Source organism: Entelurus aequoreus, linkage group LG08 (assembly GCF_033978785.1).
Source record: "Entelurus aequoreus isolate RoL-2023_Sb linkage group LG08, RoL_Eaeq_v1.1, whole genome shotgun sequence".
Classification (NCBI taxonomy): Eukaryota; Metazoa; Chordata; class Actinopteri; order Syngnathiformes; family Syngnathidae; genus Entelurus; species Entelurus aequoreus.
Window position 1 is genome coordinate 62,058,678 of NC_084738.1, and position 15,330 is coordinate 62,074,007.

Consider the following 15,330-nt stretch of genomic DNA (forward strand, 5'->3'; position numbering starts at 1 on the left):
CAAATATCGCTTTTATTTTGCGAAAAAATGCAATGGGAACGCAGCGTGTGTCACCCTGTAACACTAGAGGCTAAAAGTGGCTTTGCAGAACACAGACTTTCTTACCTCCGCCAAAAGGTTATGTTTTGGCCTGGGCTTGTTTGTCTGTCTGTTAGCAACATAACTCAAAAGTTCTGGGCAGATTTTGATGAAATATCCGAAAACAACAATTCTTCCCATCTCCTACGAACACACTGCACTTCCTGCCTATAACGTTCCACGCCCCCCAGTTTCCCGGTCTCGTGCTGCGCAGAGGATTCTGGGAGATGTAGTTTACAACACCCAAAACCAGTGACGTTGGCACGTTGTGTAAATGGTAAATACAAACAGAATACAATGATTTACAAATCCTTTTCAACCTATATTCAATTGAATAGACTGTAAAGACAAGATACTTAATGTTCAAACTTAATTTTCTGCAAATATTAGCTCATTTGGAATTTAATGCCTGCGACATGTTTCAAAAAAGCTGGCACAAGTGGCAAAAAAAGACTGAGAAAGATGAGGAATGCTCATCAAACACTTATTTGGAACATCCCACAGGGGAACAGGCTAATTGGGAACAGGTGGGTGCCATGATTGGGTATAAAAGCAGCTTCAATTAAATGCTCAGTCATTCACAAACAAGGATGGGGCGAGGGTCACCACTTTGTCAACAAATGCCTGAGCAAATGTCCAACAGTTTTAGAACAACATTTCTCAACGAGCTATTGCAAGGAATTTAGGGATTTCACCATCTACGGTCCGTAATATCATCAAAAGGTTCAGAGAATCGGGAGAAATCATTGCACATAAGCAGCTAAGCCCGTGACCTTTGATCCCTTAGGCTGTACTGCATCAAAAAGTGACATCAGTGTGTAAAGGATATCACTACATGGGCTCAGGAACACTTCAGAAAACCACTGTCAGTAACTACAGTTTGTCGCCACATCTGTAAGTGCAAGTTAAAACTCTACTATGCAAAGCAAAAGCCATTTATCAACAACACCCAGAAACACTTTTTTTGTTTTCATGTGATTTTTGCCTTTTGGTGTGGGTCCTTTGAGGATGTGCGCAATAAGAAGTGGCATTTTCGGGACCTCTGCAGCAACTTTCAAAATCTACCCCAATCAGACCATAGCGTGGAGCAACTGCATAGGCCACCGCCATGTATGGTATGTGTGTGTTGAAACCGTTTTTGCCTTGTTTTGTTTTTCTATGCATGGTGCAATCATATGAACGCAATATGTATTATTTATTGCTATTCTTTTGTTTTTCTGTTGTGTTTTACTTTGTAGCTGTATGTAGAAATGTATATAATGTCCTTAATGTTCTTACCTTATTATTATTACCTTTTTGTATTTGCATTGCAACCTCATATTTTTCCCATTAAGGGAAGAATAAAGTCTATCCTATTGTATAAGTCTGCAACCTAGGGTGACGTCACATGGCCCAAAAGTATCGCGATATGGCACTGTTTTGCTCGTTGCCTATAAAAGTACCGAATTCGGTACCAACCCTTACTGCTCCGAGAGTAAATAACAGAAGAAGATGCCGTAATATCCATTATTTATAGGTCTAATTTACATCAGCTAAATCAGCTGAATACGTCGTATTATTAGACGTACATTTACATTGCAATGGCGCCCCATAATATACCTGCTGTGAACCTGTTTTTATGTTTTATTTATTTTATTTATTTATTTTTTATCGTGTTCTGTTTGTGTTGTGTTTGCTCGGTTCTTGTATTATCTTTTAACCTGCCCATTGTACAGCACTTTGGCTACCCCTGTGGTAAATTTTAAATGTGCTTTATGAATAAAGTTGATTTGATTTGATTTATGGTAACGTTACTGTCCAGTAAAAGATATTTTCTTCATGTCGCTGATACTAGCGCCCTTGTGTTTTCTCTTCATCCACCGTGTTTGAAGGTTGCCCATATTTGTCCAGAAGTGGTTCATATTCAGACAAGGTAAGTGCAAGAATAGCTTTGGAGGATGCGACCATCTTGATTCATACAACCTTGTAACTGAAATGCTCATAACTCGGTTGTGACGTCATTACCAAGACACGTGGATCGCACGTGGCCCAAAAAAAAAAAAAGGGGAGCTCAAATTCAACCCAAACGTAACGATTAATCATCAATGCACGTGTGAAACATTATCAACATGTGACGTTACAGAATTCCATTTTTTTAAAGTTAAATAAAAAAAGTAACAATGATTGTCACACACACACTAGGTGTGGAGAAATTATTCCCTGCATTTGACCCATCACCCTTGATCACCCCCTGGGGGGTGAGGGGAGCAGTGAGCAGCAGCGGTGGCCGCGCCCGGGAATTATTTTTGGTGATTAAACCCCCAATTCCAACCCTTGATGCCGAGTGCCAAGCAGGGGGGTAACCGGAATAATTGGCAGTGTTAATCAGTGTTGGCGTTAACGCACTTTTTGTGTCTTTTTACGCATTGAAATCAGAAAAGGACGCACAATTCCAGAAGCCCGTGCGTCCCACGGACACAGATATTTTTTGTTTTTTTTACTGCCCGGTTGTTTGTTTGTTTTTTATTTGATCGATTATCGCTTTCCGCCGGTGTTTTGTTTTGTTTATATTTGCCGGATCAAATTTTCGTCCCCGTTTATTGTGTTTTTATGGGTCGTAAATTTTAATTCGCCGAAAGTTTTATCAATGACAAATAAAGATGTCCGATAATATCGGACTGCCGATATTATCGGATGATAAATGCTTTAAAATGTAATATCAGAAATTATCAGTATCGGTTTCAAAAAGTAAAATGTATGACTTTTTAAAACGCCGCTGTACGGAGTGGTACACGGACGTAGGGAGAAGTACAGAGCGCCAACAAACCTTAAAGGCACTGCCTTTGCGTGCCGGCCCAGTCACATAATATCTACGGCTTTTCACACACACAAGTGAATGCAATGCATACTTGGTCAACAGCCATACAGGTCACACTGAGGGAAGCCGTATAAACAACTTTAACACTGTTACAAATATGCACCACACTGTGAACCCACACCAAACAAGAATGACAAACACATTTCGGGAGAACATCCGCACCGTAACACAACATGAACACAACAGAACAAATACCCAGAACCCCTTGCAGCACTAACTCTTCCAGGACGCTTCAATATACACCCCCGCTAACCCCCCACCCCCACCCCCCACACCTCAACCCCGCCCCGCCCCCCAACCCCGCCCACCTCATGCTCTCTCAGGGAGCGCATGTCCCAAATTCCAAGCTGCTGTTTTGAGGCATGTTAAAAAAAATTATGCACTTTGTGACTTCAATAATAAATATGGCAGTGCCATGTTGGCATTTTTTTCCATAACTTGAGTTGATTTATTTTGGAAAACCTTGTTACATTGTTTAATGCATCCAGCGGGGCATCACAACAAAAGTAGGCATAATAATGTGTTAATTCCACGACTGTATATATCGGTATCGGTAATTAAGAGTTGGACAATATCGGAATATCGGATATCGGCAAAAAAGCCATTATCGGACATCTCTAATGACAAATACTGCCTCAGTTTGCACTCGGGACAACTTTAGCGTGAGGGTCTTTCGAAAGAAAGACTTGATGGTAAACACTAAGGTGAGTGTAAAGTCAACCTTTTTAACTTCATCCTGTGCTGTGGCTCCAGTAAATGACGTGTTTTAGTCTTTGTGAGTCCATGGAAACTTCACTTTTATCTCCCGCTGAAGCGACATCGTTCGAGGATGGAGACAGGCTAGCTGTTAGCTTCGAGCTAACCAGCACCCAACCAGACTCCTCCACCCCAAAAACATACTTTGTAGGTCAACAAACGGGGCGAAAATGTGCCTTTTGAAGTGTTAATGTGCGAGGAGTGTTCAAAAGGAGTCTGTTGGAGAAGTGGCTGACAAGTTAGCGAGTGTCGCTCGCATCGCTGACATGATCACCGTCATTGGGCCCCATTCAGCAACCGTTCTTAAGAACAATTTTTGTTCTTAGGCCCTCTTACGAGGTTTTTAAGGAGATTTTTGTATTCACCAATGTTTTCTTAACTGGGATTTGTTCGTAGGTAAGAACAAAATCTATGAGTGCTCCAGAGCACTCTTGGGGTGGCCTATTTGTTCTTAAGTGTGACAAGTTCCCTTACTTCTATTGTCTAATGTTAAATTAATATCATAGATAGATAGATAGATAGATAGATAGATAGATAGATAGATAGATAGATAGATAGATATAGACAAGACAGACAGACATACAGCAAAATGAGCAATATATAGACATTTCAAAATACCCACACACACGTGCACACACACACACACACACACACACACACACACACACACACACACACACACACACACACACACACACACACACACACACACACACACACACACACACACACACACACACACACACACACACACACACACACACACACACACACACACACACACTTGCTGCTACTGCAAGATGCCGCAGATCGTGCCCTGGGGAGGGAGCGCATATTTCACGACCATGTTTTGCCCGAAGTGACGAATATTTATTTGACTGCTACGGGGCTACCTCAGCAGTCCCCCCTTTCTTAAACTTACATTATGTATTTCCCCCGTGGGATATTACGAATTTCTCTTCTGTAATCTGCTTGCGTTGTCTCTGTGTGTCTGATGTTCGGCTTTTCCGCCGGAATTGTGCCCTTATATGGGGAATTAAGGGCGTTTACCTATGCAAATTACGGAATTAAGGGTTTTTACATATGCATATTGTAGAAATAAGGGCGTGTTTATGTGCAAATGATGATACTAACCATTTGGCATTCAGAAACTTAAGAACAGCATGTGGGAACAATTTGGGCGTTTAAGAACACGTCATGAATTTCAATGGACTCCTCTTAGGAAATCACTTAGGAAGAAAGATAAGAGGAAAAGTTAGGAACTTATTGCTGAATGGGGCCCATTGTTTAATGAAGCAGAGATGCTGATTGTGCGTTATGATAAACGCGCATGCACCGTCAGGCTCTGATTTTTATCCATAGACTGATTTATTTTTTTATTATATCTATAGCAGGGGTGTCAAAAGTGTGGCCCGGAAGCCATTTGTGGCCCGCAGCTAATGTTTTAAAGGCCCATGGCACATTCTAAAAATACTATTAAAAACATAACTAAAGTGGAATAAAAAAGTTGCAATGTTGACTAATAAAACGCTGTTTATTTTTTTCATTAAAACTGTCATCACTCAAACATTATATTGAATCAAAATAAATGTTTTTATGAATTATTGACCTATACAAGGCTCTGATTACTTCACATCAAATATTCCACTTTAAAAAAAAGATTTTGCATATCTTGTGTGTTTGCCATAAAAAAAAACAGTTTTCTTTGTCAAAAAGGGCAGAAAACTAACAAAAAAACAACAACAATAACAAAAAACTTAGAATTGACGGATAGATCTGAAGTTGATGTCGACTCTAGAGATTTAAGAGTTAAATAAATAATGTTTGTATGCTCTGGCACACCATTATCATCATTTTATGACCGAAGCAAAACACTTTCTACACTTTTATACTGAAATAAATACACCTAAAACGTATTCAATTAAAATATAGAAAAAAATTGCGGCAGCGGTAAAGTTTAGTTCCATGAAGGAAAGAAGAAAGTGAATGAACATTTATAACTGAATACATTTACATATACATTAAAACGTGTTTTCTTTTGTCGTTGTGGCTTGTGCAGCCCTTTGAGACACTCGTGATTTAGGGCTATATCAGTAAACATTGATTGATTGATTTTGTGTTATTTTTTTTAATGAATTAAGTAACGTTTATGACAACCTTTTTTCCAAAACACAATATAGAATGTGAGATATAACAGGATAATGCATACTTGTATCATTTGTTTTCAAAACGCTTACAAAAAAGTGGGACCCTAAAAAATTTACTGTGGGACCCCCAATTTTTTATGACTTGATGGGGTCCCCGGGAACCAATTTTGAAAATTAATACTGGTTAATGTTCCCAAGTTCTACATTAATTAAAATGAAACAATTTTAAAACATAACTAAATAATCTAATGTGATGAAAGTAGCTGTGGTGTGATTGTATTATGGGAGAACTACAGAGTCGACAGGCTATGAGGTCACGGTGTGCGACGGAGCGGGAGACAGGTGGGAGTGAGTTAGAGAGGAGACACTTGTTGTGATTGAGCTAATAAAAGATCCACGTTATAAAGTACAGCTGGACTCACGTATTGATTCAGTAACTCGACATGGTGTCAGAAGTTCTGTAGTTAATGTGGAGTGCGAGCCAAGTGGAAAGATAGTTTGTACGCGTCTGTGGATAAGGAAGTAAGGACAACATGAGCGAGGGGGACGGAGCCGCTGCAGCGCCTGCACGGCCAACCAACGCGCCGGTGGTTGCCGTGGGACCGTGCGCTACGTTCAACATCCAGCCACCAGAGTCCTTTGACTTTTCAAATCCACAAGAGTGGGACAAATGGATCCGCAGATTCGAAAGATTTCGCCTGGCAAGTAACCTAAATGCAAGCTCCGAGGACAATCAAGTGAACACATTGATTTATTGCATGGGGGACGAGGCGGATGATATTCTCCGTGGGTTAAATCTGACGGCCGCTCAAAGACGTACATACCAGGGAGTGCGCGAGGGATTACAAGGCTTCTTTGTTGTGAAGAAAAACGTTATCTACGAGCGTGCTAAGTTTAACATGCGCAAGCAGAAAGAAGGGGAGAGTGTGGATTCATTTGTCACTGCACTATATGCGCTGGCGGAGCATTGTAGCTACGGGATGCTACACAATGAACTGATCAGAGACAGACTTGTCGTCGGATTGCAAGACAAGGGGCTGTCTGAACGCATGCAGTTGGACGCGGATCTAACCTTGGATAAAGCCATAAGAATGGCACGACAGAGCGAGGAGGTGAAAAGGCAGGTCTACTCTCCGAGGGGACACCACCAGATCAGAGGCAAGTGATGCAAAGTCTGTTGATAGAGTGTTCAAGAGCAACTTCAAGTCTGCTAAAAACAAACCTCAATATGCTGATAGCCCAAAGTACAAGCCACACAGTACTCCGTACAGCAAGGACAAGGGCGCACAGTCACCGTGTCAAAATTGTGGCAGCTCTCCATCCCATCCAAAAAGTGACTGTCCTGCTAATGAAGTGAAATGTCATGCATGTGGGAGGAGGGGACATTACAAGCGTGTGTGCAAGTCCAAATCAGTGCATGAAGTTGAAGAGGATGAGGAGGAAATCTTCCTCGGCAGTGTCACGGAGGATGGGGATCCTTGGATGGTCAAAATTGGCATCCATGAGAGCAGTGTGACATTCAAAATAGACACAGGTGCCGATGTGACAGTCTTGCCTCACTCAGTGTTCCTAAACACATACAGAAATGACCCACCTAGTCTCAGAAAGGCAACAAAGCCACTCCTGGGACCAGGAAGAAATCCCCTCGACGTGGTGGGCGTCGCCAGTTTGCTGCTGAGGAGAGGGGAAAAGACAGAGAGGGAGGATGTGTACATCGCTCGTAATGTGCATACTGCCCTGCTGGGAAGATCTGTGAGCTGTAGGCTGGGGCTTGTAGCACGCCTAGACAGCGTTACTATGGAGACATTAAAGGAGCACTACCCAAAATTATGCACCGGGCTCGGAGAAGTGCGGCAACCATATGCCATCAAGCTGAGTCCAGGGGCGGAACCATTCTCACTAAAGACACCAAGGAGGATTCCATTGCCTTTAATGGACAAAGTCAAGCAGGAACTGTCCCGCATGGAACAACTCGGGGTGATAAGTAGAATAGAGGAGCCAACAGACTGGTGCGCTGGCATAGTGGTGGTGCCCAAAAAGACAGGTGCTGTACGTATATGTGTCGATCTCACCAAACTCAACGAGTCAGTGTGTAGGGAAAAGTTCATCCTGCCATCAGTGGAGGAAACACTGGGAATGCTGGCTGGAGCCAAAATTTTTAGTAAGCTGGATGCAAACATGGGGTTTTGGCAAATTCCTCTTACTGCAGATTCAGCGAAACTGACAACTTTCATTACACCCTTCGGGCGCTATTACTTCAGACGGCTACCGTTTGGCATAGCATCCGCCCCCGAACATTTTCAGAACCGGATGGTGACGGAGGTCACAGAAGGGCTTGAGGGCGTTGTTAGCCACATGGACGACGTGCTGGTGTGGGGCCTAACTCAAAAAGAACATGATGCTCGCCTGCATGCCACACTAGAAAAGATCCAAAAGGCAGGCATCACTCTGAATGTTGATAAGTGCGATCTGTCAAAGTCAGAGGTGACCTTTCTAGGCCACGTGCTCTCCACCAGTGGCATCAGCCCAGACCCAAGCAAAACAGAAGCTGTGAGGAAGATGCAGGAGCCAACAACTGTGACTGAGTTAAGAAGTTTTCTTGGAATGATAAATCAACTTGGGAAATTTGTGCCGCAGCTGGCCGAGAGAGACAAGCCCCTGCGAGATCTCCTGTCAAAAAAGAACTGCTGGGTGTGGGGCGTCGACCAGGCAAGGGCCTTCCAGGATCTAAAGGATGCACTGATGTCTACACCAGTGCTAGCCATGTATGATCCCAACAGAGAATGCAAAGTCTCAGCAGACGCGTCGTCGTACGGGTTGGGAGGCGTACTGCTACAAAAGTGGGGCGAAGAGTGGAGGCCAGTGGCCTACATGTCGCGGTCTCTCACACCAACCGAGCAGAGATACGCCCAAGTAGAGAAGGAAGCTTTGGGGCTGACCTGGGCCTGTGAGAGGTTCCGCAACTTCCTCATCGGGAAACATTTCCAGATGGAGACGGACCACAAGCCTCTCCTGAGTCTTCTGGGCTCTACCTCCACGGATCCAACGCTTCAGAATGCGTCTGATGCGCTATTCTTATTCTATCTCTCATGTGCCAGGAAAGTTCCTGTGGACAGCCGATACGCTGTCACGAGCTCCTGTTAAGAGAGAGGAGACAGCAGCGGACAAAGAGCTGTTTGAAGAAACCAACATCTATGTGGACATGGTACTGGAGAACCTACCTGCAAGCGCTGACTACCTGGAGGAGCTGAGAGAGCAGCTGCAGAGAGACAGTGTGTGTGCACAGGTGATGCAGCTGTGTGCTGAAGGCTGGCCAGCACACGGTTCCAAAGAACCAGCACTCAGGCTGTACAGGGCAGAGCAGGCGTTCCTTACAGTTCAAGATGGTGTCTTGCTAAAGGGACACAGGCTCGTCATCCCTTCTACAATGAGAAATGATGTTCTCGCCAAATTGCATGAAGGACACCAAGGTGTGGTGAAGTGTAGACAGCGGGCACGACAGTCAGTATGGTGGCCCGGGCTAAGCCAGCAGCTGAATGAATTGGTTCTCAACTGCCGAACATGCTGTAAGGAGAGACAGAACCACAGGGAGCCGCTGATGCCGTCACCATACCCAGGCCGACCATGGGAGAAGTTAGGAGCTGATTTGTTCATGCTCCGTACCAAGACCTACCTGCTGGTAGTGGACTACATGTCAAGGTACGTGGAGATTGCTTTGCTGACCTCCACAAGGTCAAACGATGTAATCCACCACCTCAAATCGATCTATGCACGTCACGGAATCCCGGATCTTCTCGTTTCGGATGGTGGGCCCCAGTTCTCCGGAGCAGGCTTCGCCGAGTTCGCAGTCTTACGGATTCCGTCACATTACCAGTAGCCCAAGATATCCTCAAGGTAACGCCAAAGCCGAACGTGCAGTACAGACGGTGAAAGGTCTCCTAAAGAAAGCAGATGACCCTATCTTGCTTTGCTCGCTTACAGGGCTACCCCTCTCGACAATGGGTATAGTCCAGCGCAGCTTCTCATGGGGAGGAGGCTCCGCACAACAGTGCCTATCCTTCCTGCTTTGCTAAATCCTGCTCTTCCTGATAGTGAAGCTGTTATGCGGAAAGAAGGGGAGAAGAGGACAAAAGATGCACAACGCTACAACCTGCGGCATCGTACAATGAACCTTGAAAGACTGAATCCGGGACAGGACGTGTGGATCAAAGACCAAAAGAAAGCCAGAGCTATCATCGGACGTCACACCACTCCACGATCGTATCTGGTAGAAGGACCCCATGGGACCATCAGACAGAACCGTCGTCATCTCATCCCTATGGGATCCTCGCCGGAGCAGAGTGGCTGTAGTGCAGCAGAGCCGTTCCTGGGGGCGTTCCGGAACAAGCTTCAGCAGAAACATCGCAGCAGAGTGTTCCAGAACCTCCATCTACTCCTACTCCTAGAACCAGGTCTGGGAGGGCTGTGGTGAGACCAACTAGGTTGGACCTTTAATTTTGTTTCCTATAGACATTACAGAGACTCTAATGGGAAAAAAAGAATGTTACTGTATGTGGGAAAAGACAGAAAAGTGCAATTGGAGCGTTTTGGATATGTTTTCTTGTACTGTAAATGTTCAAGTCAGTTGCAGGGCTTAGGTTGAGGACAGTACTGGATTAGTATAGGATAGATGTTTGAGTATTGATGTGAAAATTAATACTGGTTAATGTTCCCAGTGGGTAGACCACCATTGATTCAACAGACCTTGAGGATTTAGTATAGGATGGATGTTTGAGTATTAATGTGAAGTGGATTGTTCTAAGGGTAAAATGTGTGTGTTTGATTGTCTGGTACAGGCTCATATAGGAGCAGACCTTCCAACCACGAGGCAGAATAATCCTCAAGGTCTAATCAATGGTGGTCTACCCATTGATTCTAGAAAGGGGAGATGTGGTGTGATTGTATTATGGGAGAACTACAGAGTCGACAGGCTATGACGTCACGGTGTGCGACGGAGCGGGAGACAGTGTGGGAGTGAGTTACAAAGTCAAAGAGATATCTTTTAAAATCATTCATCGTTATTACCCTGTAAAGACTGTGATGGTTAGATACAAGAAGGACATTGATGTTACCTGCACTTTATGTAACATGCATCCAGAGACTGTTTACCACCTGTTTTGGACTTGTGAAAGCACTCGATCACTATGGCAGGGCATCTGTCGCTTCATCCTGGACAATATTCATGACAAATTTGTGCTTTGTTTTAAAGATGTGATATTTGGTTTTACACTATATGAACAAACATTTGAAAAGGAATTTTACCTTTGCAACCTCATTATACTATTGGCTAAATTTTATATTCATAAATGTAAGTTTCTCAATACCCGACCTGTCTTTTGTGCCTTTAAAAAAAGAGTTAGAACTGTACATTAAGACACTCTCTACCTCTAGCAACCAGAAAGCTGTGAAGACGATTATGCTGTGTTCCAAATTTGAGTTGTTTACTGAAATTGAGTGAGCCTATGGCTTTGCACTTTGTTTATATTATATATATGTTTTTTTGCATTCTATTTTAGTTACTTTGAATTTATAACCCCCTGGCGCTGCTTTATATTCTTTTTGTACTGTTTTGTACTACTTTTGTACTTATTTGATTGTTCAAATGTTGAAATGTATAAATAAAACTTAAAATAAAAAAAAAGTGTGGGAGTGAGTAAGAGAGGAGATACTTGTTGTGATTGAGCTAATAAAAGATCCATGTTATAAAGTACAGCTGGACTCGCGTATTGATTCAGTAACTGGACAGTAGCTAAGGCAAAGCTACACTAGGCTAACAGTATTAACAAAAATAAAGAGACATGAGGGAATAAGCGGTAAAAAATGGATGGATGGAAAGAGACATGCTAGTTTACACCAGCACTCAAACACAACAATATAAACGTCGTCAAAACTCACCTTAACCTAACGTATTATCACACAGCGTCAGCATCTGGGAAAAGAGGGGAAAAAAGTAAATATACAGCGTTTATTCGTGGAAGCGTCGGAGAAAGTTATGTTTACAATCTGTTAAATTACTTTCACGTTTGTATCTCACCCGGTGTGACGGCGGTGCGTTCAAGGACCACCATGCAAAGTGCGACATCTGAATGCTTGACGAAAAATATTATCCCCGGTCTATCAAATCAGACGTTATTGCATGATGATGATGAAATATAATGCAATGTTCACAATATATATGTCATTTGCAAACAAAGTGGTGGTTTTTTTTCAAGAAAAACTGGAATCTTTTGAACATATTACTGTTAATAGATTTATTTTGAAGGATACATTGTTTTTTCATTTTAATCTCAACACAAACAATGTCATATTAAAAAAAAAAGAAAATAAGATTTACCTAATATGAATGAATGTCATTTTTTTTAAGGACAAAATGTCACAATATGAATAGAATTGTTTTTATGTAATTTAACAAGAATAGCTTTTTTTTTTTTTTTGACAAACATGTGTGTAATCGGTTACCAGATTTATTTTGAAGAATTCATGGTTTTTTCTTTTGTATCTCAACACGAACAATGTCATTAAAAAAAAAAAAAGAAAAATAAGATTTACCTAATATAAATAAATGTCAATTTATTTTAAGGACAAAATGTCACAATATAAATAAAATTGTTTTTAAGTAACTTTACAAGAATAGCTTTTTTTTTTTTTTTTTTTTTGACAAACATATGTGTATCATCTGTATACCAGATTTATTTTGAAGGATACATTGTTTTTATTTTATTTTAATCTCAACACAAAGAATTTCATATTAAAAAATAAGAAAATAATATTAATCTAATAAAAATAAATGTCAACTTTTTTTTAAGGACAACATGTCACAATATAAATAGAATTGTTTTTAAATAATTTTACAACAATAGCTATTTATTTGTTTTGACAAACATATGTGTATAATCTGTATACCAGATGTATTTTGAAGGATATATTGTTTTTAGTTTTTATTTTAATCTCAACACGAACAATGTCATATTAAAAAAATAAGAAAATAAGATTTACCTAATATAAATAAATGTCAATTTATTTTAAGGACAAAATGTCACAATATAAATAGAATTGTTTTTAAGTAATTTTACAAGGATAGCTTCTTTTTTTTTTGACAAACATATGTGTATAATCTGTATACCAGATTTGTTTTGAAGGATACATTTTTATTTATTTTTTTAATCTCAACACGAACAATGTCATGAAAAAAATAAATGTCAACTTTTTTAAGGACGAAATGTCACAATATAAATATAATTTATTTTAAGTAATTTTACAAGAATAGCTATTTATTTTTTTGACAAACATATGTGTGAAATCTGTATACCAGATTTATTTTGAAGGATACATTGTTTTTTATTTTATTTTAATCTCAACACAAACAATGTGATATTAAAAAAATAAGAAAATAAGATTTACCTAATATAAATAATTGTCAACTTTTTTAAGGAAAAAATGTCACAATATGAATAGAATTGTTTTTAAGTAATTTTACAAGAATAGCTTCTTTTTTTTTGACAAACATATGTGTATAATCTGTATACCAGATTTATTTTGAAGGATACATTGTTTTTTTAATTTTAATCTCAACACAAACAATGTCATATTAAAAAAATAAGAAAATAAGATTTACCTAATATAAATAATTGTCAACTTTTCTTAAGGACAAAATGTCACAATATAAATATAATTGTTTTTAAGTAATTTTACAAGAATAGCTATTTATTTTTTTGACAAACATACGTGTATGATTTGTATACCAGATTTTTTTAGAAGGATACATTGTTTTTTTAATTTTAATCTCAACACATACAATGTCATATTAAAAAAAATGAGAAAATAAGAATTACCTAATATAAATAAATGTCAACTTTTTTTAAGGACAAAATGTCACAATATGAATATAATTGTTTTTAAGTAATTTTACAAGAATAGCTATTTATTTTTTTGACAAACATATGTGTATAATCTGTATGCCAGATTTATTTTGAAGGATACATTGTTTTTTTCATTTTAATCTCAACACGAACAATGTCATTAAAAAAATAAGAAAATTAGATTTACCTAATATAAATAAATGTCAACTTTTTAAGGACAAAATGTCACAATATAAATAGAATTGTTTTTAAGTAACTTTACAAGAATTCTTTTTTTTTTTTTTTACAAACATATGTGTATAATCTGTATACCAGATTTATTTTTAAAGATACATTGTTTTTTCAATTTAATCGCAACACAAACAATGTCATATTAAAAAAAAATAAGAAAAAAAGATTTACCTAATATAAATGAATGTCAACTTTTTTAAGAATAAAATGTCACAATATAAATATAATTGTTTTTAAGTAATTTTACAAGAATAGCTATTTATGTTTTTGACAAACATATGTGTGTAATCTGTATACCAGATTTATAAATATAAATAGAATTGTTTTAAGTAATTTGAGTATTTTTTTATAATTTTTTAAAAATACATTTATGTGTATAATCTGTATACAATTTACCTTTCAGTGAGATTTTTCAAAAAATGAAATGTATTTCCTATTACAAAATGTAAAACAATTTTCATATTTTTTAATCAATCCTGAATTTTATTTAATGCATGCCTTTTTTACTAAAACTAGTTGTTCCAAAAAAATTGTAATAATCTTTTTATTGGTGCAAATTTAACCTAACAAAAACTACTTACAAGCCCAGCATTAGTTATTAGTTAATCATTTCTTCCGTCAGTGGTCAACAAAATAAACAAAGAGTTTTACATAAACAAACAGTTTTACATTCATAAATTGAAAATGTTGGTTTAGGCTGAAGTTGAACACTTATTGCACCTAACCTTATAAACAATGTCAAATACAAGATGAGCCTGCCTAAAAATATGACATTTCCTTTGCACAACATATTATAAATACACCTTGTACACAACATAAACACTGTTCAATTGTATACACAGTAAAGACATGTGAAATATCCTTGTACACCTTTGTACCAATTAAATACTATATACAAACCATTATACTTCCATTATTATTTATGTCCCACATTTAGTTTGTAATTAACATCGAACATAGTATTAATTACTGGTGTTGATTCAAGAGTGATACATTTTTCCAAGACATTAGTGTTTTTTAGCATTATAATATTATCAGTGATGGAGCAGGAAGATGCTAGGAATATGATTGTAGTAAAATTTGAAATTTATTTTTACAAGAAAATAAGGCAGAATATTGATTAAAAATAATAAAATATTTGTAAAATATATATATATATATATATATATATATATATATATATATATATATATATATATATATATATATATATATATATATATATATATATAATACAATTCTATAAAGTGAGTAAAAACAATATTAACCCTGGAAGTGCAGTGATTGCAATCAGTTGCTCTTCTCAAAACGTCCACTAGGGAGCACTGTTACTCCGTGTCTCCCCTCCAAGCTCCCTGCAGGT

At 38.7% G+C, this 15,330-nt stretch overlaps 1 protein-coding gene across 1 annotated transcript in view; it reads right to left on the bottom strand.

Moving 5' to 3' along the window:
* The window catches only part of LOC133656416 (disabled homolog 2-interacting protein-like), a 408,611-nt gene extending 396,702 nt beyond the window's left edge, over positions 1-11,909 (bottom strand). Inside the window, exon 1 of the mRNA XM_062057498.1 lies at positions 11,773-11,909. The gene's annotated coding sequence lies outside the window, so the exon portion shown is untranslated. The remainder of the gene's footprint in view (positions 1-11,772) is intronic.
* Between the last annotated feature and the right edge of the window lie 3,421 nt (positions 11,910-15,330).